The sequence below is a fragment of the Pongo abelii genome, chromosome 6, assembly GCF_028885655.2.
Source record: "Pongo abelii isolate AG06213 chromosome 6, NHGRI_mPonAbe1-v2.0_pri, whole genome shotgun sequence".
NCBI classification, from domain to species: Eukaryota; Metazoa; Chordata; class Mammalia; order Primates; family Hominidae; genus Pongo; species Pongo abelii.
In genome coordinates, this window is record NC_071991.2 from 62,675,253 (window position 1) to 62,701,677 (window position 26,425).

The 26,425-nt window shown below is 40.4% G+C and overlaps 1 long non-coding RNA gene across 2 annotated transcripts in view; it reads left to right on the top strand.

Annotated features, from left to right (window-relative positions):
- Positions 1-26,425, top strand: part of LOC129060366 (uncharacterized) — a 161,465-nt gene that overhangs the window by 124,520 nt on the left and 10,520 nt on the right. For both annotated transcript variants that reach the window (XR_008526991.1, XR_008526990.2), the window contains one exon: positions 24,084-24,329. This is a non-coding gene — a long non-coding RNA (uncharacterized LOC129060366). The remainder of the gene's footprint in view (positions 1-24,083; positions 24,330-26,425) is intronic.

Consider the following 26,425-nt stretch of genomic DNA (forward strand, 5'->3'; position numbering starts at 1 on the left):
ATGGCTCAAGGAGTCAGACATTTCTTTCAGATTCCCATCTTTTCCCTTATCTATCATCAACACCAACATCCATTCAAAATGGGCATAAGTAAAAATTCAGTTTGTGTCTCAATTCACATCTGGAATAGATGATTACTGTGACTAAATTGAGATATTCAAGGAACATTCACTGAGTACATAGGACACACCAGTTCCTGGGCTAGCCTTAGGGTTATAAAGATGAATAAGAATGGTTGGCCCCTGCTTTCAAGGAGCATAATGGTGAAAAGGAAAACAACCAATAATTATAAAGCACCATGACAGGGAAGGAGAGTTGCCACTGGAATGCTTAGAAGCAGCATTATCACACTGTTGGTTTTTAAGCAGGATTTCTTCCTTGGAAATTGAGGAAGACAATCTGATTCTAACAGAAACTGCCATAATCAATCCAAACCATGAATCTTTTCCTCATTTTCAGAAATCTTTGCAGAAATTGAACTGGTGGAGTAAAAGGAGAACAAATATTTTAAATGGATTAGGAAGTTTTTTTTTTTTTTTTTGAAATGGAGTCTCGCTCTGTTGCCCGGGCTGGAGTGCAGTGGCGCAATCTCGGCTCACTGCAAGCTCTGCCTCCCGGGTTCACGCCATTCTCCGGCCTCAGCCTCACGAGTAGCTGGGACTACAGGCGCTCACCACCACGCCCAGCTAATTTTTTGTATTTTTAGTAGAGATGGAGTTTCACTGTGTTAGCCAGGATGGTCTTGATCTCCTGACCTCGTGATCTGCCCTCCTTGGACTCCCGAAGTGCTGGGATTATAGGCGTGAGCCACTGTGCCCGGCCAGGAAGATTCTTGAAATGCTCATTTGCCTTCTTAGGCAAGTGCACAGATGAATTCCAAAAGATTATTTTATTCCAGTTATATAAGCATGTCACCATGACTCGGTGACCATTGATATGTGAGAAATAGCACATTGGAAGACACAATATTTTGATCTTCTGCCTCTGTGAATATATTTGTTAAGGTAGTATAGGCAAACCACATGTTGGGAAAAGTTATTTGCAGTATATGCATCTGATAAAGGACTGAAATTCAGAATATATATAACTACAAATCAATAAGAAAAAGACAATAAAAAACGGGGAGTGGACTTTAACGAGTTTGCTAAAGAGGGTATCGAAATATCTAACAAGCATATGAAAAGCTGCTCAACATCTTTACTCATTAAGGAAAATGCTAAATAAAATCACAATGAAATGCCACTTCATACTCACCAGAATGTCTAAAATTAGAAAAACTGACAATATCAAGTATTAGCAAGCATATGAAGCAACTGGAATTCTATATTATTTGTGAGATTGTAAATTGGTGCAACTCTTTGGAAAACTGGCAAAATCCATTAACGCTAAATTTGTAACAACTCTGACCCAGCAGTTCCTCTTCTATGTGTATACCTGTGCCAGATCCTGATTTATGGTCTCTCAACAATGACTTGACACTTTCTGACTGCTCTGTGAGCCTTTAAAATATTTTTAAGGCTGGGCACGGTGGCTCACGCCTGTAATCCCAGCACTTTGGGAGGCCGAGGGAGGTGGATCACGAAGTGAAGAGATCGAGACCATCCTGGCCAATGTGGTGAAACCCCGTCTCTACTAAAAATACAAAAAGGGTAGCTGGGTGTGGTGGCGAGCGCCTGTAGTCCCAGCTACTCGGGGCTGAGGCAGGAGAATCACTTGAACCCGGGAGGCGGAGGTTGCAGTGAGCTGAGATCGCACCACTGCACTCCAGCCTGGGTGACAGAGCGAGACTCCGTCTCAAAAAAAAAAAAAAAAATATATATATATATATATATATATATGTATATATGTATATAAAATGTTTTCTTTGCCAGTTGGTACTGAAGCTTGGTCAGGTGAGGTTGCTGATGAGACATTGCAGGAGAAGAGTTTTGCTTCCTGGTTCCACTATGCTCACTCCCCTGGCTCCTGCAAGGTGCTCCTCTAGCATCCAGCTCCTGCAGCACCTGCAGCCTTGGCCATGCACAGCTCCTAAAATACACATGGCTTCTCTAGCAACTGCAGCATGTGCAGCCTCTCCAGCAGCCAGCTCCTGTAGCACTTGGGGCTTCTCCAGTTCTCAGCTCCTGCAGTGCATGGCAGCCAGCAGCATTCAGTGGCTTATAGCTTCTCTGGGTTACTCTTTCAGTCAGTTTTGTAGTAACTGTCTCAGGTACAACAACGCCCTCTGAAGAGCTGTCTCTGGCACCCTAGATGATGAATTACCAGAAACTTCCAGAGGGCATATTTCCAGAAGATTCCACCAGTACAGCACTATAGTGACTTCTCTATTATTTGGTGAACAATGGCCATGCACTCTCCAATAAGATCTTTGCAGTAATTGAACTGGCGGAGTAAAAGGAGAACAAATATTTTAAATGGATTAGGCCTGAGGCAGGAGTTGGAGGTGAGTCTTTCTTGAGAGTTCTCTCTTATCCCTAAGGCTGGTAATTGCTCCTTATCTCTGTTCTTCCTGCATTCTTTAGCTTTCTCTTTACTTCTTACTAGCCAATCCCTTGTTATTCCTGTTATAAACATTTGTTATATTAAACTTTTCCTATTCAAGTTATTACATGGTATTGCTCTTCTGATTGGACTGATACAATACCCAAGAAAAATGTATGTGTCCACCAAAAGACATGTCCAAGAATGTTCATAGAAGCTTTATTCATAATAGCCCCAAACTAGAAACTACCCAAACGTCCATCAACAGCAGAATGGATACATTGCTGTATATTCATACAATGGAATACTACTCAGCAATACAAAGGATGGAACTACTTGTTGATAAATCTCATAGACAGTATTAGGTGAAAGAAGCCAGATACAAAAGGGTATATACTGTAAGACTTCATGTATACGAAGAGATACAATTTGAGAAGGGATACAACAACTCTATGTCAATGGACGTCAGAATAGTGGTTACATCTAGGGACAGGGATGTATATTGACTAAGAAGGGATACAAGGGATCTTTTTGGGTTATTTGATGTTATGTTTTGATCAAAGGTTGTTACATAGGTATATACTTATGCAAAAAGGTCATCAGTTTGTGTATTTTATATTATGTCCTAATTTTAGAACTAAAACTTCAGAAAGTAACATAAATTAAAAGTCACAGAAAAGAGCTTCAGGTGCAGAGCTGTGTAGACATGAGCTGCCCTAACAGATTCCCTTGGTCCTTTCCATCTCAACAACATGAATATGGTACTTTACAGCCTCCCTGAGGTCAATGACTGTAAAAAAGGTCTCTGTAGAGTTCAGGGGGACATGCTGAGGGAGGCAATAAGAAACTGAGTGATTTTTCTCATGCACATAGCACAGTTGGTGCTGGAAATGGAAATGCTTCAGCCTTCTACCCTAAGCCAGTGTACTTTCTGCACATCATGTGGCCTTTCAGAAGGCTTCTTTCTAAAGATGGTTGAGATGGGTAATGGAGTGTTTTATAGAATATGGCAGAGAGTTTCATACAAAGAAAGCCAACAGAATGATTTTTGAAATAAAATCCTGTCGCAATTGGTTGGCACTGACACGAATTTTTTAAAATAATGTCTTCCTGACTGCAGTGAGAAAGACTGCAGGGGAGTTGGTGGAAGGGGGAACATGTGCCAATCTGGGGGCTGTATGAAATTGTTTCCCTTCAAAACAGAGCAGAAATATGAGAAATCAAAATAGTTTATCCCCTGTTCCCTGCCTTCCTACTCTTCTTGGGCAGGATTCAAAGGAGAAAAAGCTCAGCAAAAAAGCAATCTCCAGGGACTGGTATTGGGATGAGCAACTGCCAGGAAGACAGATAAATAATTCTCACCTCAGAAATCCTGGTTGTTCTTCCTGAACACGTGAGAAAACGGGCTCCCTATGCATGCATGGAAAAGTCAAGATTTCTCGAGCTTGGGGTAAGATTCTCAGCCCTGGGCATCACTGCAAGGGAGCAATGTAGTTCCTGCTTACTCTGCAGTTTTTACCCGAGACTGAAGGAGTTCGCTCAGGACCCAGCCTATCAATCTATTGATTTGGGGAGAGGAGAGAGTAAAAGTCATTTATCTTTTCTCTGTAATCCTTTAACTGTACTTTTCTCTTGACGTTTGTTCCAGTTGTTAATTTATTGCCTTGCAGCTCCAAACCGTCCTTTTTGTCTTGCTTTATGATCCTGAAGCTAGAATCTGCACATTACCGCATTACCGGTTCTTCTTTGACCAGCGGGTTTGGGTTTGGTGTATGGCGGGTTCGGGGTGGGGGCGGGGGGGGTTGTCTGCCATTAGAGGGCGCTGCAGGGAGCCTGCAAAGCTGAAAGGGAGGGAAGGGGACACTTTGCGTTTCCCACCCAAGTGTGAGCAAATTGGAGTGTGGAGAGTCTCAGGAGCGTTCATTTCAGTGGTGACAGCTCTCAGGGTGCTGTGACAACCACCCTCTGGCAGTCTGTTTCTTCTTTCCTGCAGTAGCCACGCCCTCGCTTCCAGAGTCTTTCCTTACCTTTCCCTCAGTCAAGGGTGGTAACAGCCTTCTGTAATTTCTACCTCAATTATATCTTAAACTTTTCTTTTATGCTTTTTAGAAGTTAATCATCCTTTGTCTGGTTATCAATTCTTTATACTGGATTTCCCCTGTTTAAATTACTAATGAATCTCAATGAAGAAAAGCCTGGGACCCAGTGGCTTCACTGTTGAATTCTACCAAACATTTAAAGAACCACTAATACCAATCCTACTCAAACTAATGCAAAAAATAGAGAAGGAGTGTACTTCTGAACTCATTCTAAGAGGCCAGTATTACTCTGATACTAAAACCAGACAAAGATACATTTTTAAAAAACCACAAAACACTACAGGCCAATACCTATGAATATTGCTGCAAAAATCCTCAACAAAATAATAGCAAACCAAATTCAACAATATATTAGAAAAATCATTTGTCATGACCAAGTGGGATTTATCCCTGGGATGCAAGGATTGTTCGACATACACAAATCAATCAATATTATATATCAACAGAATGAAGGATAAAAACTGTATCATTTCAATTGATGCTGAAAAATTATTTGATAAAATTCAACATCCCTTCACGATAAAAGTCCTCAAAAAACTGGAGATAAAATATACCTCAACATAATAAAAGCCACATGTGATAGACCAACCCCTATATTATATTAAATGGGGAAAACCAAAACCTTTTCTCTAAGATCTGGAACATGACAAGGATGCCCACTTTCATCACTGTTATTCAACATAATACTGGAAGTCCTAGCTAGAGCAATCAGATAAGAGAAAGAAAGGGCATCCAAATTGGAAAGGCAAAAGTCAAACTATCCTTGTTTGCAGATGATGTGATCTTTTATTTGGAAAAACCTAAAGACTTCACAAAAAAACTATTAAAACTGATAAATTCAGTAAAGCTGTAGGATACAAAATCAACATACGAAATGCCAACAAGGAACACTCTGAAAAAGTAATTTTCTTTCTTTCTTTTTTTTTTTTTTTTGAGACAGTGTCTCTGTCGCCCATGCTGGAGTACAGTGACACAATCTCAGCTCACTGCAACCTCTGCCTCGTGGGTTTAAACAATTCTTGTGCCTCAGCCTCCTGAGTAGCTGGGATTACAGGTATGTGCCACCACGCCTGGCTAATTTTTTTGTATTTGTAGTGGAGACAAGGTTTCACCATGTTAGCCAGGCTGGTCTTGAACTCCTGACCTCAGGTGATCTGCCTACCTTGGCCTCCCAAAGAGCTGGGATTGCAAGCATGAGCCACTGTGCCAGGCCCCCATTTTCAGTCGTCACAAAATTAAATATCTAGGAATTAACCAAAGAAGTGAAAGATCTCTATAATGAAAACTGTAAAACACTGATGAAAGAAATTGAGGAGGACACCCCAAAATAGAAAAATAGTCCATGTTCATGGATAGGAATAATCAATATTGTTAAAATGTCCATACTACCCAAAGCAACCTACAGATTTAATTTAATCCCTATCAAAATACCAATGACATTCTTCACAGAAATAGAAATAAACTAAAATTTATATGGAACCACAAAAGACCTATGGCCAAAGCCATGCTAAGCAAAAAGAACAAAACTACAGGAATCACATTACCTAAGTAACCAAAACAGCATGGTACTTGCATAAAAACAGACACATAGTCCAATGAAACAGAATAGAGAACCCAGAAACAAATTCAGACACCTACAGTGAACTTATTTTCAACAAGGGTGCCAAGAACATATACTGGGAAAAAGTCAGTCTCTTCAATAAATGGTGCTAAGAAAACTGGATATCCATATGCAGAAGAATGAAACTAGACCCCTATCTCTCACCATATACAAAACTCAAATCAAAATGGATTAGACACTTAAATCTAAGATCCCAAGTATGAAACTACTACAAAAAAACATTGAAGAACTTCTCCAGGACATTGGTCTGGGCAAAAGTTTCTTGAGTAATACTCCACAAGCACTTGAGTAATACTCCACAAGCACAGGCAACCAAAGCAAAAATGGACAAATAGGATCACATCAAGTTAAAAAGCTTCTGTACTGCAAAGGAAACAACAAAGAGACAACCCACAGAATGGGAGAAAATATTTGCAAGTTACCTTTCTGACAAGGGGTTAATAACCAGAATATAAAAGGAGCTCAAACAACTCTATAGGAAAAAAATCTAATCCAATTTTCAAATGGGCAAAATATCTGAATAGACATTTCTCAAAAGACACACAAATGGCAGACAGGCATATGAAAAGGTGCTCAACATCATTGATCATCAGAGAAATGCAAATCAAAACTACAGTGAGATGTCAGCTCACCCCAGTTAAAATGGCTTATATCCAAAAGACAGGCAATAACAAATGCTGGCAAAGATATGGAGAAAAGCAAACCCTTGTACACTGTTGGTGGGAATGTAAATTAGTACAACCACTATGAAGAACTGTTTGGCGATTCCTCAAAAAACTAAAAACAGAGCTACCATAGGATCCAGCAATCCCACTGCTGAGTATATACCCAAAAGAAAGGAAATTAGTATATCAAAGAGAGATATCTGCACTCTTATGTTTTTTGAAGCACTGTTCACAATAGCCAAGATTTTGGAAGCAACCTATGAGTCCATCAACAGATGAATGGATAAAATGTGGTGCTTACATACAATGGAGTACTATTCAGCCATAGTAAAGGATGAGATCCTGTCATTTCCAACAGCATGAACGTAACTGGAGATCATTATATTAAGTGAAATAACCTAGTCACAGAAAGACAAACATTGCATATTCTCACTTATTTGTGGGATGTGAAAATCAAAACAATAGAACTCATGGAGATAGAGAGAAGGATGGTTACCAGAGGCTGGGAAGGGTAGTGTTTGGGATGGAGATCAGGGGGTGGGGATGGTTAATGGGTACAATAAAAATAGGAAGAATGAATAAGACCTACTATTTGATAATACAACAGGGTGACTATAGTCAATAATAATTTAATCATTTTAAAAAATCTAAAAGAGTGTAATTGGATTGTTTGTAACACAAAGGATAAATGCTTGGGATGGGTACCCTATTCTCCATTATGTGATTATCACACGTTGCATATCTATATCAAAACATCTCGTGTACTCCATGAATACATACACCTACTATATACCCCTAAATGAAAAACTTAAAAAATTAAAAAAATTACAAATGGTACTTCTCTCTTACCTAGTCCCTACCAGATACAATGCTTGATGTGTCTAACTTGCTCTTGCTTGCTTGTTCATGTGTCCCATGGCCCCTCAAGGACCTTCTGTGTTTTTGGCTCGAGGAAAGCAGCCTTCCAGCTGGGATATGCTAGATTGGGTGTATCTCAGAGAATTAATTTCCATATCCCGGACTTCCACATGTACTCTTTCCTAATAAGATTGGCCTGAGAACATGCCTGCAGGGAGATATCATGAGAAACATTCTTCTTTCCCAGCTTGCTTTCTATGTTCAAAAAAAAAGTATACCTCTCCTTATTTTATGCTGCATTGTCTAAAGTTGTCATATTTATGTTGTTCTGAATAATTTCTTCATAATTTTAATGATAAGCCAATCCAGAAGAAAAATTTTAACATCTGAAGTCTTAAGATTATAGAAATTAAAAAAATCAATTTGACTTATATTATTACTACACAGAATTATAATAGAATGATAACATATTTTTAAGCGTGAGGTCCCTTAAAAATGAGGTAGTATTGGGGAAATGAAATGGAAACATGAGTTCAAGGAAAAAAGTTCTATTAAAAGATCATTCATGTATTTTAAAATTTTAGATGATAAATACATCATTGCTATCTATATTCCTTTGGATAATGGAAAAATATAATTGGTATCTATATTCCTTTGGCCATATAGAAATGCATTCATTAACATTTTGTTGTAAAGTGTCAATATTGACTACATGCCATAATTACATCTTTGCGACTATTTTAACACGGGAAGGGAAACTTGAAGTCTCATCTGAAAAAGGTTCAAGAGGATATGTAGTTTTCTAAAATTGTTTTAGAAGATATGAGAGTAAACAATGTTGCCTCACTATGATAAACCATACATGAATGATGACTAGATGAATGAATAAGCAAACCAGCAATTGAAAGCAAGAAATCCCTTCTAGGGTAAATAAAACCAAAATGGGTTGCATGATGTTTATCCAATGCCTTCATGTCTTTGCATCTCAATTGCTCATCTGTAAAAAAGAAATGGTGATAACTGTTTGTGAGCCTTAGATGAGGTCATGCATGTAAATGTGCTTTGCACCTGGCAGGTCCTCAGTAAGTGTTTGCTGAAGTACTAGGTGGCAGTGCAATTTGGGTATATCCATCTCTTCCTGTCCTAAGGGATGCTGGTCACTGTACCAGAAGTAAAACAAATTGGCTTCTATGGCTGCACACCATGACAGGTCTCGATTACATGAAGGGCCTTACTAAACACCCTTCCATCCTAACAGAAGTATGTGGAGCATTTGACCATTGCACGTGGATGAGTTCCCACTTTACTCCCACAAATGTGATTTGTGTCAACTTTACCCTACAAATGATGTGTTTGTGGACATTCCATCTTTAGAATCTATTAAAGTAGTCATTGTCAAGTATTTATTTAGAGTCAGTAGAACTACTATGTATTATATAAAATACAAAACACAGGCAGCATAGCTTCATGCCAAAGTGGTTACTGAATCTACTCTTTTGTAAACGTACAATATTGACTGATCTTCCAACCAACTGAATTACAAGCTGACCAGTACACACACAAGAAGTGATTTCTTTACAATAGTTGATGACAGGCCTCTGTCACCAAACTGTATTGGAAGTTGGCCTGGCATTTAATAAGCAATGGTGACCAATTAAGGAAGTGAAATGCTTGTGCAAAGTGCCTAATATAATAAGGTTTTTGCCCATTACTGAGACATCAGTGATGTCTCAGAAGAGAAAGTGACTCTGGTTACAAAGTGGAACCAGGCTATGCTAAATTAGAGCTGCTTCTATACTAAGGCTACCAGTCATCTTTAACATCAAGAGTGCTCACTGAGCTCTTCAGACATTTACCCTAAAACAAGAGATGAATTTTAAAATGAGCCTTTTGATGCTCTCTGGAGAGCAAACCCTCAAGCTATATTCCTATAAAAATTAAGAATCTCATTCCAGACCCCAATTAAACTAAAAAATGTTGTAGAGAGAGACAGAAAAATCAAGTTTCTACAGTGTGCCAGCCACTGGCTAAGTGTTTTCCCAGATACTGTCTCATTACTGTTCACAGCACTATTGTGGGGTAGGCAGCATTCCTTCCATTTCCACAGATGAAAACACTGAGGTTCAGGGAGGTTCAACTTGGGACCAGGCTTGAGTCGTTTACCTGAAACAAAACCCACATTCTTTCCCCTTCACCTTATTAACTCTAATCTTGGCTCAAAAATTGAGTGCTCAGAAAAATAAGGGTTATAGACGTGAGATTAGCATTCATATTCCAATGGAAGTGTCCATCAGAGTGGTTCTCAATCTTGGCTACACATTGGAATTGCCAGTATTCCAGGGTTTGCACAACTTGCTTGTAAGAAATCTTAGGGCAGTGTTTATCAACCTATAGCAGGCTTCAGAACCACCTGGAGATTTGTTAAAACAGATTTTTGGGCCCCGTCCCCAAAGTTTCCGATTCTGTCTTTCTGGGGTTGGCCTAAGAATCTGTATTTCTAACAAATTTCCTGTGGCTCCAAGTTGGGGATCTCACTTTGTGAACCACTGGCATAGGGCATTGTCTTGCAAAGTGTAGTCCTATCCCAGAGTATCCAGGTTGGAATTAGGGACTCAAATGCAGGTTCTTGGCCCTGGCCCAAATCTATAGGATCAGATCTCAGGGCGTAGGGACCGGGGATCTGTCTCATAAACAAGTGTTCCAGGTGATTCTTCCACTTGCTGAAGCATGAGAACTGTCATCCAATGGGTCTTTGAACTCCTTCGTCTCATATACAGCCCAGCTTTTAAATACTGTCACATTTTGAATGACAACTACACAGCAGAACTGCATTTACAGTTGACCATTAGCTGCTGTTGTGACTTGCTTCTGGTTATTTAAAATGCCCACAAGGGATCTCTTAGCCCATGCTTCATAAATAAAGCTGAAAAAAGAAATATTTATTCATTGATTTTTTTAAAAACTCTCAAGTTGTCAAGTTTCCGACTCATCGGGGGAAAGACTGATTAGTGTGGTTGTTTCATGCTTCCCCACACAAGTGAAATCAGGAGGAGAAAAGCATTCTATAAAAGATCTTATTTCCCTTCCTCTTCGTCTCTCCTGCCTCCTCATTTACCCTCAGCTATTCAGTTTCATCAGCTCTTGTGAGAATATAGCTCTGACTCTGAGTTTAAAGGGGTTGGGCGGCTTGGAGAGCAGTGCCCTCCCTGCTGCTCATGCATCTGGGAAGCTGGATCACCACAGGGACTTCCCCCAAGCTGGAAAAGGTCGACCAAATCCCCATTCAGAAGTGGAGGGCGGGAAGCCAGGCCCAGGCTCGGATGTGCCCTGAAGAGGTGCAGGTGCTTCCCGCTGGCCTCCGCCCCTCAGCTGTGGGCTCCCAAGTGAAGCTGGCTGCCAAGAGGAGTATTTATAGTTGCCTTTGCTGGCCAGTTCCTGCCCGGTTCTCACAAGGCTGCCGGCAGATCCCAGCACGACTAGCTGACAAGACGAGGGGAGGATGGGAGGCCCGAAGGGGCATGGCCCAGCTGTCCTCCCTGAAGAGTTGCAGATGTCAGTCCTCTTGATCTGAAGTTAGAAATACAATGTGGTTTACACAGGAGGAAGACATGAAGGTCATGTGAAGAGACTTCTCGCTGTTCTTCCACGGTTCCAAATCTGCTGTTGGCCCAAGAGAACCCACCACAAAGAGGTCTGTGCTGTCATCTGCAGAGCTGATTTGTAATCACTCTGCTCGTAATAAATGTGGAAAAGTCTAGAAGCTCCCTCAGCCCCTGCTCCCAATGCCAACCCTGCCCAAAGGCCCTTTAAACTGAAACCAGCGTCATTGTCCAAATTCTTCAGGTGAACTTGTCTGCAGAAACAATGGCCCTTTCTCTTTCTCATCCTCTCACTTAGGCCTCTGGGTTAGAGAAGATGACAGATCTAACAGCTCTCTTTGTGCCATGCGGACAGACCCAGAGCTCGCTCTGGTGACAGCAAATAAATGCACACCTTAAGGGGGTGTCCAATTGTTGGCTTAGTGGGTCCCCAAACTCACGAAAAAGAATATTGGGGAGCCCATGAAATACCTGATTGGTTTTTCACAAGGGTAGGCTCCATACAGAGCACAGCTCATCAGCTAAAACCTCCACGGTGAAATCATTAAATCTCCAGGGGAAAACCAACAAAACAGCAAGTGTTCCGGAAAGGGTTTCACTTCCTAACTGGCGGTGAGCCTGAGATCAAAACCTGTTACTCAGTGACAGATGAAATTCCTGCAAGAGGCACAATCCATGCTATTGTTCTGTCTGAGGCCCTTATTTCTCCTGGGGTTGCTGCGAGTGGCCAAGGCAGAGGCTCCCGGGCAGCCAATGGGACATTTTCTCCGTGGGTTTGAGTAGTGTGTCTGCAAAGAGTCCATGGTCCCTGGAATCCCCATGACGGGTATAATTTCAGAAAATTCATTTCTGAAAGCAGAAGGGAATTTATATTTTCTTTTTACTTTTTTTTTAAAAAAACAGGGAAACAGGCAAAAGTAGAAGGACGCATAGTTAGAGGTGATTGAAGTCAGGGTAACGGCTAGAGCCAGGCAGACAAGAATAGTCCTCACCGATCCTGCTCACGCCCTCTCAAGCTGCCTTGGACAGTGCTGTGTGCTTTCCATATGTTATCTCATTTAGTCCTCACAATAGCCCAATGAGAGAGGTACAGGTACCCTCGCTCCTTTGCAGCAGAGGAAACTGAGGCCTAGAGACATTAAGGGTCTTGCTCTTTGTCCTAGGATGAGGATGGCAGATTTGGAATTCAAACCCACTCCCTCTGCAGGGATCCTTTAACTAAAGCCCTGAGCGTGACTCTGTCGAGAGACAGGCCCACTGGCTCTGGGCTTCTTCAAGAACTCATCAGGCTGTGGTGGTCTCTGGCTTCCTTATATCACACAGATGTGGAGAAACCAGGGGAGTGGGACTCAGCAACCCCTGAGGGTCAGTTTATGGGGAGAGCCTCTTGGGCTGGACATCACCTTCAGCTGGACCTCAGCTCCTTCTCTGGCCCAGAGCTTGTTCAATTGGGTGATTTTTGTGGCACTTTATGTAGATCAAAGTCCTGGTGGCTCCAGCCAAGTGGAAGTGTTTTTGCCTGGCTCTTAGGCGATGGGGGCAGGAGGGAGCTGAATGCAGAAAAAGGAGCTGGCATGTGCCAGCTACCATGACAGCCAGCAATGCTGTGCTGTTGTCCTGCCATCCATGTGCAGTTTCCTTTCTCCGATGACTCCTGGTGGGAGGAACTGAATATGTATAGTGTGCAAAGGGCATAGCAGTGGCGGAAGTTATGTTTCTTGTAATTGGAGATCTTTGTGGTCTGGAATGATCATTTTGCGTGTTTTCTCATCAGATAGGATAGATTGCTTTAATGTTCAGCCACACCCAGAGACAGCTTTTCCTTCCTGGACTCCCCATGGTCTTTCGTTTTCCAAGTTGCTTAGATGGGATTTTCACTTACGTCTTCCTTGTTTACTGTTACAGCTCTAAGGTCCAGCACAGTTCTTGGCATACAGTGGGTGCTTAATTAATACCTATTGAAGTGATTGATTAAATGAATTCCTGAATAAGTGAATCAGTTACCAATTAACCTTGGGTCCTTGATTCCAGAACATACCAAAGAACATGATACTAGGATTTTCTCTGGGTCTTTAAAAAGGAATGTCACTTTTCTTCTTCTTGGGAATCATGTCAGTTTGGGTCCTGCAAGAAGCAGATGGTAGAACAGAGTTGTTCCAGGAGATTTATTGTGGTAAACACCTGTGAAAGATGAGGAGGAAGCAGGATTAGGAAAGGAAGATCACTATGCAGATCTGACACTGGCAAACATGGGAAAGACAGGCAGGAGCGAGTGGGAGGGAAGGAAGGAGCCTCAGACTGAAGTACACTGACTGTCCCCAGGGCGTTCTGGAGCCTCTGGAGCCGTCAGCTTTTTTGATTGCCAGGGAAGGGGGTAGGGGTGAGCCAGGTGTGACAATGGTTGTTGCTATTTCTTCTCCAAGTGATGTCTTCTCATCCTGTGTTCCTTCCGTCCAGGGGGCAAATGTGTCTCCATCACTCCTATTTCTTTCTGGGAACACTGCCAAGTCCTCCTCATTGTCATGGCGGCAACCCAGGACACCCTGCCTCTCTCAGCCTTGCCTCCTTTTCTCTTTTTAACCCCTTTCTCAATGTCTCAAACTCAGCAAGCCCAAAGTCACTGCAATGTGTTCTTTCCCCTGAAAATGTTCTAAGATTCCAACTCTGTCAAAGGCATCATCAGGTCCTTTGCCAGATCAGCACCCAGCATTCCTTTACACCCTCCCCGCAGTTCCTCTGCTGACAGCTCAGCCACTCCATCCCCACCTCCAACCCCAGGTATTTGGGAAAGAGCTCTTCAAGACTTGACTCCTGTCCTTGAGGCCCAACTTGCAGGCCAGGCCTGCCGTCAGGGCCTAATAGGACAGGTACACAACATCCTGGTTTTAGCCAAAGAGAGTATCCGTTTTTTAGTGGCTGAGTAAACAGCCCAGATAAGGAGGCCTCTGTTATTAGCTGGGAGAAACACATTTGTTGTCTTGATTTCTTGCATCTGGCAGTTGGTGTGCTGTGTAAAGAATCATGTTTACTTAACGTCAGTCACTTTCCCTTGAAAACTGCTGGTTCCAACTCAGAATCTTTCAGTCCTGGGGTATGAATATGAAGCTGTGTGGTAGGCACTTCCCCTCACTGCAGTCTTTTTACCCATCATTGTTGCAATGAGCACCATTGCCCTCTTCATCACTCATTCATTCATTTGGGTTTTATTGATTCCACAAGTACTTACAGAGAACATTTACCCAGAAAGGGCCATATGGGGAGTGGGTAGGAGCGTAGGAGCATGGACTGTCCAGCCAAATCCCAGGGTGGCCAAATCCCAGCCAAATCCCAGCCAAATCCCATGGTCTAGAATTTGGGACCTGCTGACTAAAGAAAGAAAAGTCAAGCTTTTAAAGAATTAAAGCTAGTTTTATTCAAAAGTCTTACTGAGGCCTGTAGGCCAGGAGCACATCTGTCAGACTGCTCCAAAGCAATATTCAGTTCACAGTTTATATACAGGTGGTGAAGCTGCAGTATGTGCAAATTCACATCAAAGTTGGGGTGTAAGAGTACGTCTGGTTATAGATTACTGAAGCATATTTGGTTATACATTGTAGAAGCATAATCACTAACCCCATCAGACATTATTTTATGTGTAGGAAAAGGCAAGGACTAAGGCCATTTATTTTAAGGAATAGAGTGACTCAGGCAAGAGATGTGGGGGGCCATGTGTTCTATCCTGTTTTGTCTTCAAAGCGTCTTTTGGAGAGTGGTACAGAGTCAGGGGCTTGTGAAATTATGCTGGCAAACAGAAATGAGCAAACTTCGCTTCTTATATTTGCAACTTTGTCTCACAGACTGTAATTGAATTACTTTACCTCTTCCCCATCTCAATTTTCTCATCTGTAAATGGGGGTAATTGGAATGTTCAACACAGAAGTTAATGAGGATTAAAATAGTTCAACAGTGCCTGGCACATGGTAAGGGCAATTGAAGGGATACACAGTCAGGAAATTGAATCCATGCTCTCAAGGAAGTCCAATAGGGTGGGAAAGAATGATGCATAAACAATCTAACACAGGCTGCTGTGAGCTGTGGCCAGGGTAAACCTAGAATTTATCCATCCTGGGACACTTGAGATAGGAAAGGAATACTAAAATATACAAATTATGGAGTTTTTGAAACCAGGAATTGACTAACAAATTAATTCCAGCATAGTGGTAAATTATAGTTACATTAAAAATACAAAAATAAAACTCTTTTTAAAGATAGAAAATAACATTTTCTATTTAGAAAAAAATTTTCATTAAAAATAATTCAATGTCAAATATACTAAATATTAAAATATAAAATTTAAATAAATTTTAATATATAATTTAATATATATTTTAATATTCTTTTTAAAATAGAATATTAAAGCACAATTTTTAAATGAATAATTTTAAATTAAGAAAATATAAGTGGAATAATTATTAGTATATAGTCACATAGTATAATCAGTTTCTTAGTCATATCTACCTGTAATGCAGTATGTCACTAGCATATTTGAAGAATGTTATTTCAGTGTCTTTTTGCTTTTAATTTTTCTATTTTTAAAATTCCTTTTCTAAGCCACATTCTGAAAACAAGCTTTTAATTTTTTAAATAACTGTCTGCCATATTATTTTTGTATTTTATGATTAATAAACTTGAAATTGACCTTTTTTGTGGTCCAAAATATTTTTAGTTGAGAAAATATTCTCTCTACAGATGCTGAATTATTTAGTAAGCTAAGAGCAAATGCGGCTAAATGGGGAGTATTCTCAATTTTAACATTTTCATATTGAATTGTGTTAATATTTCAGCCTGAATAACTTTACAGGGTATGTATTTGGCCCCCATTTATCTTTATTCAACAAATATTTTTAGAAGATACCCCATCAGACATTACAAAATATGGCTTGTTAAATAATTTCTACTTACGATTATTCTTTTGAATGTTTCACCAAAGTTAAATGTTGTAAAATTGCAGGCCTTTTAATTATATTCCATTTCAGTACAGAATAGAAATTGATCCAATTAAAAGTAGAAACTTCATCAAAAGATCCTTCCCACAAGTCAAGGTAGCATATACCTCTGAGCTCCCACAGTTTAATTTGTTAATTTCCCCCCTCGATCTGGTAGAAACAATTTCAAATTGTCCCTAAGTAAGCTTGTTTTAGATAATTGTAATTCATAAAAAGCTCCACAACCTGAAATTTTTGTACTCCATTTATTGAATAATTTATTAAAATATTCCAACTAATTTTCATCAAAATGCAACCAACATTTAAAGAATTATTTCAAAAGGCATAGGCTGATTTGCCAAGTAGTTATTTAAAGGCTCAAATGTTTCTAAAATCAGATTACTGATGAGCAACAGAAAATGTGTACTCCCAAGCTGAAGTTTCTATTGTTATTGTTGATGCATGGGTTTTTTTCATTTGATTGATACTGGTTTTTTTATTGGGGTGTAGAGCGTGGTTGGATACTTCATATAAGCTCTGCCCCAAGAATTTCATACTATAGTTACTTTATATGTAGAAATATTTGTAATTTTTGATGATGATAGTTTCTATTTCCTTTAGTGGAATATCAATCACAGTGGACTGGACACATTTATGAATTATGTGCCCACAATCACTTCCAAGTTCTGGTCTGTTACTTTATGAATTTAGTAAGAACATTATTTTTCCATGAACCTGTGCTCCCTCAAAATTTTGTATTCCTATTATTACTATAAAAACACGTCTTCAATATTGACCTTTTGAACAATATGGAACTTTTGAACTGAATTTATAGCAGCAGTTCCAACAATGTCAGATGTTTTACCTGAGAATAAGCTTCCAAAAGTTTTACTTTGATTTCATGACTTGTGTGAAAAAAAAAAAATCTTCATTGGAACTAGCTGATAATCTGAAGTATCTGAGGATTCTAATATCAAAGGGCTTCATACAGCTATGTGGCAGCTCTTTTGCTAATGTAGCCATCACATGTGCAGGTATCAGTTCACTTTTTGTATGTACAGACTTGGAATAAGAATAGTCAAAATTAATTTAAAGAATTATTGTTTGATCTAGATGAAAAGTCATGCTTCACAGGATGATATGTAAACACGCCTTCTGCAGCTGCACAAGTGAAACTGTTGTTTAGGGGCACGGCCTTCTTAAAACAGTTCTGATGTGTGAGGTAGAAGCTGGTGCTTCTTTAGTAGATTAGGGTCTGGTTTTCACGTGGTTAGTGATATCACCAGGACCCCCCATGTTGGATAGTAAATGTCATCAAACATTTACTATCATTTACAAGTTACATATTGACCAGATTTCTTATTACATGGAAATTCAGTACTTAGTTTTTCATTTAACATGCACTTTTTTTTTGTTTTATTCAGCTGCTGCTGAAAACATTTATTACCGAATAAAAATGTCGCCAAATAATAAAATCGTTGAGATTTTATCCCATTTTATAAATGAAGGAGAGTATTCAGTTTTCTCATCATACACTTATCACAGGGCTTGTAATTCCCACATACTTTACACAGGCACCAAATGTATCATTTCTCTTCATTTTCTAGGCTATACTGACTGGAAGCCTGGTAGCTTTGTGCAACTTTCAGGCCACTAAACTGGCCAAGACACAACTGGTAGGCACACCAAATTTCTGGCAGGAGCAGCCGTGTGGAATCCATCTCCCACCACCTTCCAAGACTAGGAGTTATATATACTTCATTTTATCAGCAGCAAGGCCTTGAAAGGGAAATGTTAGCTCTCACATGTTTCGGCTTCATCTAGAAAAGCTCAATAAAAAAGACAAGTTATTGCTGATCATCTTTCAGATTTAAGCATGCATTAAAGTGAGAACCTTGGTCCCTGCTCATACATCTTACATACTTGCAGACCAGACCATGGTAGAAGCTGGAAGTACAAAGTGGACATCTACCAAACTTACTCCAATTATTTTAATGCAATCTTCACTAACAGTATTATGTAGAAAAATAAAACATGTGGGACAAGTGCTAAAAACTGCATAGGACACCAAGCATATACTGGAAGTATTTCAGGAGAAGCAGTGCGTATGGCCTTGTTGGCCATGAGAGAGCTCAGGATGCTGTTCCTTGGGAAGGGAACCCAACAACAAGGGAAGAAAACGTGGGGGAGTTTCTCGGGACAGGAAATACCTGAGCAGAACCTTAAAAGATGGGTTGGAAATTGTCAGGTAAAGTAAAAAGCTTCTGCACAGCAAAAGAAACAATTGACAAAATGAAAAAGCAACCTATGGAATGGAAGAAAATATTTGCAAATCATATACACTGATAAAGGGTTCATGTCCGATGTATATTAGAGTGTGCCTACAACTCAATAATGAAATAACAAAATCTGATTAAAAAATGGGCAAAGAAAGTGAATAGACATTTTCCCAAAAAGACGTACACTTGACCAATAGATATATGAAAATATGCTCAATAATCACATCGCTAATTATCAGAGTTACGCAAATTAAAACCACAGTGAGATATTACCTCATGCTAGTTAGGATGGGTATTACCAAAAAAGCAAATGAGAAGTGTTGGCAAGGATGTGCAGAAGAGAAAAACCTTTTACACTGTTGATGGAAATGTAAATTAATACAGCCATCATGGAAAACTGCATAGAGGTTCCTCAGGATTTAAAAAGCAGGACTGTCATATGATCCAGCAATTCTACTTCTGGGTACATATCCAAAGGAAATGAAATCAGTATGTCCAAGAGATATCTGCACTTCTTCCATGTTCATTGCTACATTACTTAAAATAGCCAAGACATAAAAGCAACCTAAATGTCCATTGACAGATGAATGTATAACGAAAATATATATACCCACAATGGAATATTATTCAGTCTTAAGAAAGAAGGAAATCCTGCCATATGTGACAACATGGATGAACCTGGAAGACATTATGCTAAGTGAAGTAAGCCAGACACAGAAAGACAACTACTGCATGATACCACTTGTTTGAGGAATCTAAAATAGTCAAACTCATAGAAACAGAGAATAGAATGGTGGTTATTAGGAACTAGGGAGAGGAGGAAATGGAGAGGTACTAGTGGGTATAAAGTTTCAGTTATGCGAGATGAATAGGTTCTAGGGATTTGTACAGCACAGTGCCTATAGTTTATAACGTATACTTTAAAATTTGCTTGTGAATTTAAGTTCTTTATAGATGCTGGATATTAGACCTTTGTCAGCTATACAGTTTGCAAAAATTTTCTCCCATTCTGTAGGTTGTCTGTTCACTGTGTTGATAGTTTCCTTTGCTGTGCAGAAGCTGTTTAATTAGATCCCATTTGTCAATTTTTGCTTTTGTTGCAATTGCTTTTGTTGTCTTCATCATGAAATCTTTGCCCCAGAAATACCATTTGACCCAGAAATCCCATTACTGGGTATAGACCCAAAGGAATATAAATCGTTCTATTATAAAGACACGTGCACCTGTATGTTCATTGCAGCACTGTTCACAATAGTAAAAACACAGGAACAACCTAAATGCTTGTCAATGATAGACTAGATAAAGAAAATGTGGTATGTATACACCATGGAATACTACGCAGTCTTAAAAAGGAATGAGAGCATGTCCTTTACAGGGACATGAATGGAGCTGGAGGCCATTATCCTTAGTAAACTAACACAGGAACAGAAAACCACATGTTCTCACTTGTAAGTGGGGGCTAAATGATGAGAACACATGGACACGAGGAGGGAAAAACAGACACTGGGGCCTATTGGAGGGTGGAGGGTGGGAAGAGGAAGAGGACCAGGAGAAATAATGCATAGTAGGCTTGATACCTGGGTGATGAAATCATCTGCGTAACGAGTTTACCTATATAACAAACCTGCACGTGTGACCCTGAACTTAAAAGTTAAATTTTAAAAAATGGCCAAAGGATAGATTTTTAATGTTCTCATGACACACACACAAAAATAAGAAATGATGATGGGAGAAATCTTTTTGATGTGATGGATGTTTATGGCTCAGATTGTGTTGATGGTTTCGTGGAGGTATACTTATCTCCAAACTCACCAAGTTGTACACATTACGTATGTACAGCTTTTTGTATGTCAATACCTTAATAAAGTTGATTTTTTTTTTTAAAAGTATGAAAAGCAGAAAAAAATGATTTCTCTGTATAAGCCTTTTATTTATCTAATTTAATTCTCACCAAAAAACCCTATGGCTAGATAATATTATTACTCTCATTTTACACAGTAGGAACAAGGCTTAGAGATGTTAAGGAATTTGTCTGAGTTCAGCCACCTAAGGATTGGTGAGGCTAGAATTCAACACAAGTCTGCACCTCCGGAGTCCGGGCATGCCAGGCGGGTCCACCAGACCATGTTCTGCCTACGCAGTGGCTCAGCTTGAGAGATGGCAGGTACATTAGGAAACTGCAAGTCATTCTGGCAGAAGCAGGAGTAGGGTGGAGCTGATAAAGGATGCTGCTGCAGGCAGATGGAGGCCAGGCTAACTTGAATTGAGTCTTATATCACACCTGCTGGTCTCCATGAAGCCCATCCAGGTGAGAGCAACCTACACTCACTTCTCTCCCTACCTCTCTACCCACGGTGCATATCGTGTACAGGTGAGCTTTAGATGTGGCTAAATAAATACAATTGAGTGCTTTACCGAATACTGTCTTGTCTCAGTTTCTCACGATTTTATGTGTATGCATTTGGTCTCTCAAGCAAATTTTAAGATTCTTTAAGGTGGAGACTGATGTTACTATAGACTTCTTAACCACCCCCCCATGGTGCTGAGCCTACAGAAAATGTTCAGAAAAACATTTATTGATGGACGGTTGTCAATAAATTTTGGATTAGATTCTATTTTATTTTCTAAAATCTCAAGTGTTTAAAAATTGGACTTGAGCTTGAACTTGCTTTTATTTTCCTTTTGACACTCACCAGCTTCGTGCTGTCCCTCCAGCTTTGCTCTGTGGTTTGTTTGTGCCTGGTGCTTCTGTTTGAGCTGCTTGACCTTGCGTTATGGTTACACTTCCCACCTCCTTTCCTGCTGCGTCTAACAGGCTCGTTTTCTTCCGGACATTCAAGGTTGAGTAGGTGCAGGTGGGCAGGCAGGTGATTCTTTCTTGAAAGGTTCATTGGCCATTCACATTGGTGTGTTGCTTGATTTTAATCACAATTGATTAACCTTCACTGGTTTCGGTAAATCTGGCCAGATCTATCTGGGACTAGAACTCTGGAACTATGTTAACCACATGTGGCTATTTACATTGACCTGAGTTAAAATTAAATAAAATTTAAAATTCAGTTCCTCGGTCACACTAGTCACATTTCAAGTACTTCTAGCCACATGTGGCTAGTAGCTACTCCACTGGACAGCATAGATTTAGAATCTTTCCACCATTGCAGAATGATTTGGGCTGAGAATATTGAATAAATTAACAAATTCTAGGGCAAAACTGAGTAGTATAAAAATAAAGTTTTGATAAGACTCTTATCTTGACTATTTATTATTTCTTGTAATATTAGCAGAATTCTCAAGGATAAAATTACATTGTAGAACTTATTATATAATCATTTGTTTAAGTATCCATGACTTCTAACAAATCTATGTGCTCTTAGAGCATAAGGAACATTTTATCTTTCCGTCTCTGGACTTGGAGTTGTGTCTGGCATAGAAGGGGCTCAAAAACATTTAAAGAATAAATACATAAGTGCTTAGAAACCTCATTTAACTTTCTTTATTGCAAACTATAGCTATTAGTCTCACATATTATCTTCTGAGATCTACCAATTTTTTTTTTACCTATTCTTACTAGTCTTAATGTATTTTTTGAGAATATGAAAGAAAGGAAACATTCAAGAATTACGTACAAATCTGTTTAAATGAAAATATGAGAAATCCATGGTGAAGACCTAGAAGGAAAAGCCCCCTAGGGGGCCCATGTGGGATCAGCAGAGTCATGAGTCTGGGGGCGATGTGACACTCATTTGACTTTCTTGTGGAGTTGGCAGGAGACAGCATGGAGCATCATGACTTGATGGCCACAGGTGTCCTATCCTTCCCAAGGAAGGCGGTACAGACACGGAAAGCCGGCTTCCTGTCCCCTTCCTGTCCCTGGAGGGGCCCTTTGCCAGAACCCTGGGATGCTTATCTGGGCTCTGCAGATCTTTGGAATGAGGTCATCCAGGAAGTTGAATCCCTTTGATGCAATTATCTCTGCATCCTTGGCCTTTTGTTCTCATGGAGAGTAACCGGTGACCCTTGTGCTTCTTACGTGGTTAGAACAGCTGTTGTGAGGTGGGTGCCAGATGCACATCCCTGGGTGGCTGGACACATCCCTCCCACCTATCAGGATGGGTCCAGTGGATGTAGGTGCCTCCCTGCTCCCGCCATAACACTGTTGTGAACCTGCAAAGGAGATGAGAGGACAAAGGAGAACGTGATCAGTGGTGGATGATCTTACACACATATGTATACATACATGTTCATCGTGACAAAGCCCAGCAGTTTTGTTCTTTAATTCATCTCAGTTGACAACCAGTTATACCAGTTCAAGGACTCATTCTTTCCTGAATCGGTAGTGGTGGATAACTTTTTGGAATAGCACAGTCCTAAATCTGTCTATCCTTTCACATCTTCCAATATACGCTTCCTAATTGTATACGTATACTTTGCGATCTTTCCTGCCAAATAGAAGTTCTCCTATGTGGCAGGGCCAAATATCCACAATTTGGGTCCCCTTTCCTACATAGATCTCCTCTCATTAAAACTGGTTTGGCCTAACCTGTCTTTGTGCTTTTGTGAGCAGGAAAATCCTCTCTCCCTGGGGTTACAATGAGTCATTATGTGGAGGGGGTGGAAGGGCTTGAAATAGTAAGTTGGGGGAAGGTGTCCTGTGGCTGTTGCAGAAGTCTGGTCAAATTACCAGGTTCTCTGTCTTTTGGGGTGCAATGAATGGGAGCTTGTGAAGTTTGCTTTTTGATTTTGGGTTTTTTTTTTTTTTTTGGTAAAATAACTCATTTAGATTCTGTTAGATTCTGGGATTCTCTTTCTTCTCATTCTTCCCCCTGTGTTTTTCTATTTTTCATTTTCCAGTTGATTACTGAAATGTCCTATGAGCAGTCAGGCGGCATTTGCTGGCAGGAATGGCAGAGTTGAAGGGCTGAGCATTTTTCTACCTGAGGTTGAGTTCATGAAGCAACTGGCAGTTCTTTGCTGTCAGGGAGTGATGAGAGCATTTCTCTAACAAGAGACAAGGCTGCTATTGTATATGTGTGTGCTTTAATATTGCTCACCTATGTAATCCATAGTGGATCATGGTACACATTTGCTGTTTTTTTGGCTACCTAATGTCCGTTCTCCTTTCTTCTGGGTAGTAATTTCTCAATTTTCATTCAGGTATTGTACTAGTCAAGGTCTAGGAAGGAAACAGATGGCAAATCACATAGTTTAACGAAGGGGCTCATTACAGAGATATGGGTAGAATGAAGACTGTCCATTTGTTCAGGCTGCTATCACAAAATACCATAAACTGGGTAACCTGTAAACAATGGAATTTATTTTTCCTTAGAGACAGAGTCTCACTCTGTTGCCCAGGCTGGAGTCAGTGGTATGATCTCAGCTCACTGCAACCTCTGCCTCCAGGGCTCAAGCGATCCTCCCACCTTAGCCTCCCAAGTACCTGGGACTACAAGTGTATGCCACCACAGCTGGCTAACCTTTTTATTTATTTATTTATTTATTGTTTTTGTTTTTGTTTTTAGGTATAGGGTCTCTCTATGTTGCCAAGGCTGGTCTCGAACTCATGGCCTCTAACGATCTTCACACCTCAGCCTCCCAAAGCACTGGGATTAGAAGCATGAGCCATCACATCCAGCCCAGAAATTTGTTTCTCACAGTTCTAGAAGCTTGGAAGTTCAAGATCAAGGCACAAGCAGATTTGGTGTCTTGTGAGGATCTACTTCTCGTAGACAGCCATCTTCTCACTCTAACCTTACATGGCAGAAGGGGTGAGGGGTCTCTTTAGAGTCTCTTTTATAAGGACACCAATCCCACTGATGAAAGTTCTACCCCATGATCTAATCATCTCCCAAAGGCTCCCTCTCCCAATACCATCGCCTTGGAGGCAAAGATTTCAATATATGAATTTTGGAGAGACACAAACATTCAGACCATAGCAAGGACCAGCAAGGAATGCTGGAGCAGCTAGGGACTGGCAAGAGGAGGGAGCTGTTACTACCTCTGGGCCAGATGGGGTAAGGGAGGGAATGATGTTACCAGAGCCTGGCAAGAGCTGGAGGTGGAAGGGTGGCCCAAATGGAGTTGCCCTTCTAGAGGAACACAGCCACTGTCAGAACCACAGCAAGGCAAGGAGCCAGCTGGGGAAATAGTTGTCCTGATCCAGTTCTCTCTCCACCCTCTGATCTTTTGTTGGTGTTCCCAAGATCGAATTCAGCTAGAAGCCAGAAATCAAAAATCTGGAGTGATGCATTCTGAAGAGTTAGCCTCTTAGGGCAGAGAGTGGAGCAAAGGTGAAGGTCAAACAGAGCACAGGTATCATGCCTCTTCTACCAGCCTACATGCTCTGGGAGGAGACCTCACTCCACAGGCATAGTCCTAGGTTCTGATTAGCTGATCTTCAATCAACTACTTCATCGCCAGGCCACAGCGCTTGGTTTAGAACACACAACCCAATTCAGACCAATGAATCAAGAGAAACTCTTTCCAGAGACTTTTGGAAAAAAAGATGGTTCACTTCTGAGAGAGCTGTTGGGAGAGAGATTTTTTTTCCCACTTCCTGCTGGACATAATTGAGGAAACAAGCAGTCCCTAAACCTGCTTCCAGCCGTTTTGCAAACATGAAGAGAGTCAGCCTTAGGGTGAAGCAGGCGCCATAGAAGAGAAGAGGAGGAGAAGCTGTATCTTTGGTGTTGTCGTTGGGTCACCAAACTTCCTCTATCACTGTAGTTTTTCGTTACTGTGCCAATACTGTCTTTGTATTATGTAGGTCAATTTGAGTTCGAGTTTCTGTTACTTGTAGCCAAAAACATCTTAAAGCCACTAGGATTGAGCCTGGAACCAGGAAACATTTTCCCATTCATTGCACCCCAGAAGACAGAGAACCATAGGATGAGACCAGCTATCGTTTGATAGGAATAATTGCAATGTCAGTGATAGGGAGACTAAAGCAGGGTCAAGTCCAAAATGCCTGATGGGAGGGAGACGCTGAGAATCATAGAGCCAAGGGTTCCATGTCTGCTGTAGACCAGATTGGGGAAAATGCAGGTCATGAGCAAATGAGGAAGACTCAAGTCATGGTGAGAAATGTGTCTGTCTGACGGGCTTGGAAGGCCTGAGGCAGGTTGGACAGTCAGTTTTGAATGAGGTAATCACATTCTTTAAGCAGCAGGAAACAGCTTTCTTCACGTTCCTTGAGAAAAATGTGGCTGTTGAGGTAAAACCGTGGGGCTGTGTTCTCAGCATTAGCCATCATGACTCTAACGAAAACAAGCCTTTGGACTCAGCCCAAGGTTCCAGTCAGAACCAAGCCAGCTGCAGGGTGGAGCGAAAAAGATGTACTCACTTTGCTGCAAGCATCTGAATAATGTTGAAACCTAGGAGTCCAACAGTCCAAGGTCCAATGATACAAGATTTTCTTTGACAACTTCTTTCTTTGTTAGGGATTTTAATAATTCCTTGCCTCAATCGTGAGATTAAAGATGCACTTGTGGTAGTCCTGGTGGTATCAAGGAAGAGAATGGTAGTTCTATTAGTTCCATTCATCGAGCACTTCATATATGTCTGGTACAATCCAAGCAGTTTATGTGCCCTAATTAATTTCATCTTTACAAAATCCTGTGAGAACATTATTATTTTCCAATAAGCAGGTGAGAGCAGTGAGAAGTCACACAGGTTGAATTTTAAGCAATAGGAAGGGTTTTAGTTATTTGGTCAACCCACTTTATTTTTAAAACTTTCAAATACAATATTCACAAAAAATAACATAAATATGTATGTCTGTATTATAAAGAATGCATGCCCACATATCCACAACCAGTTTAAGAAGTGCTACACACCTGGCACTGTTGAAGATGCTAGTGGGTCA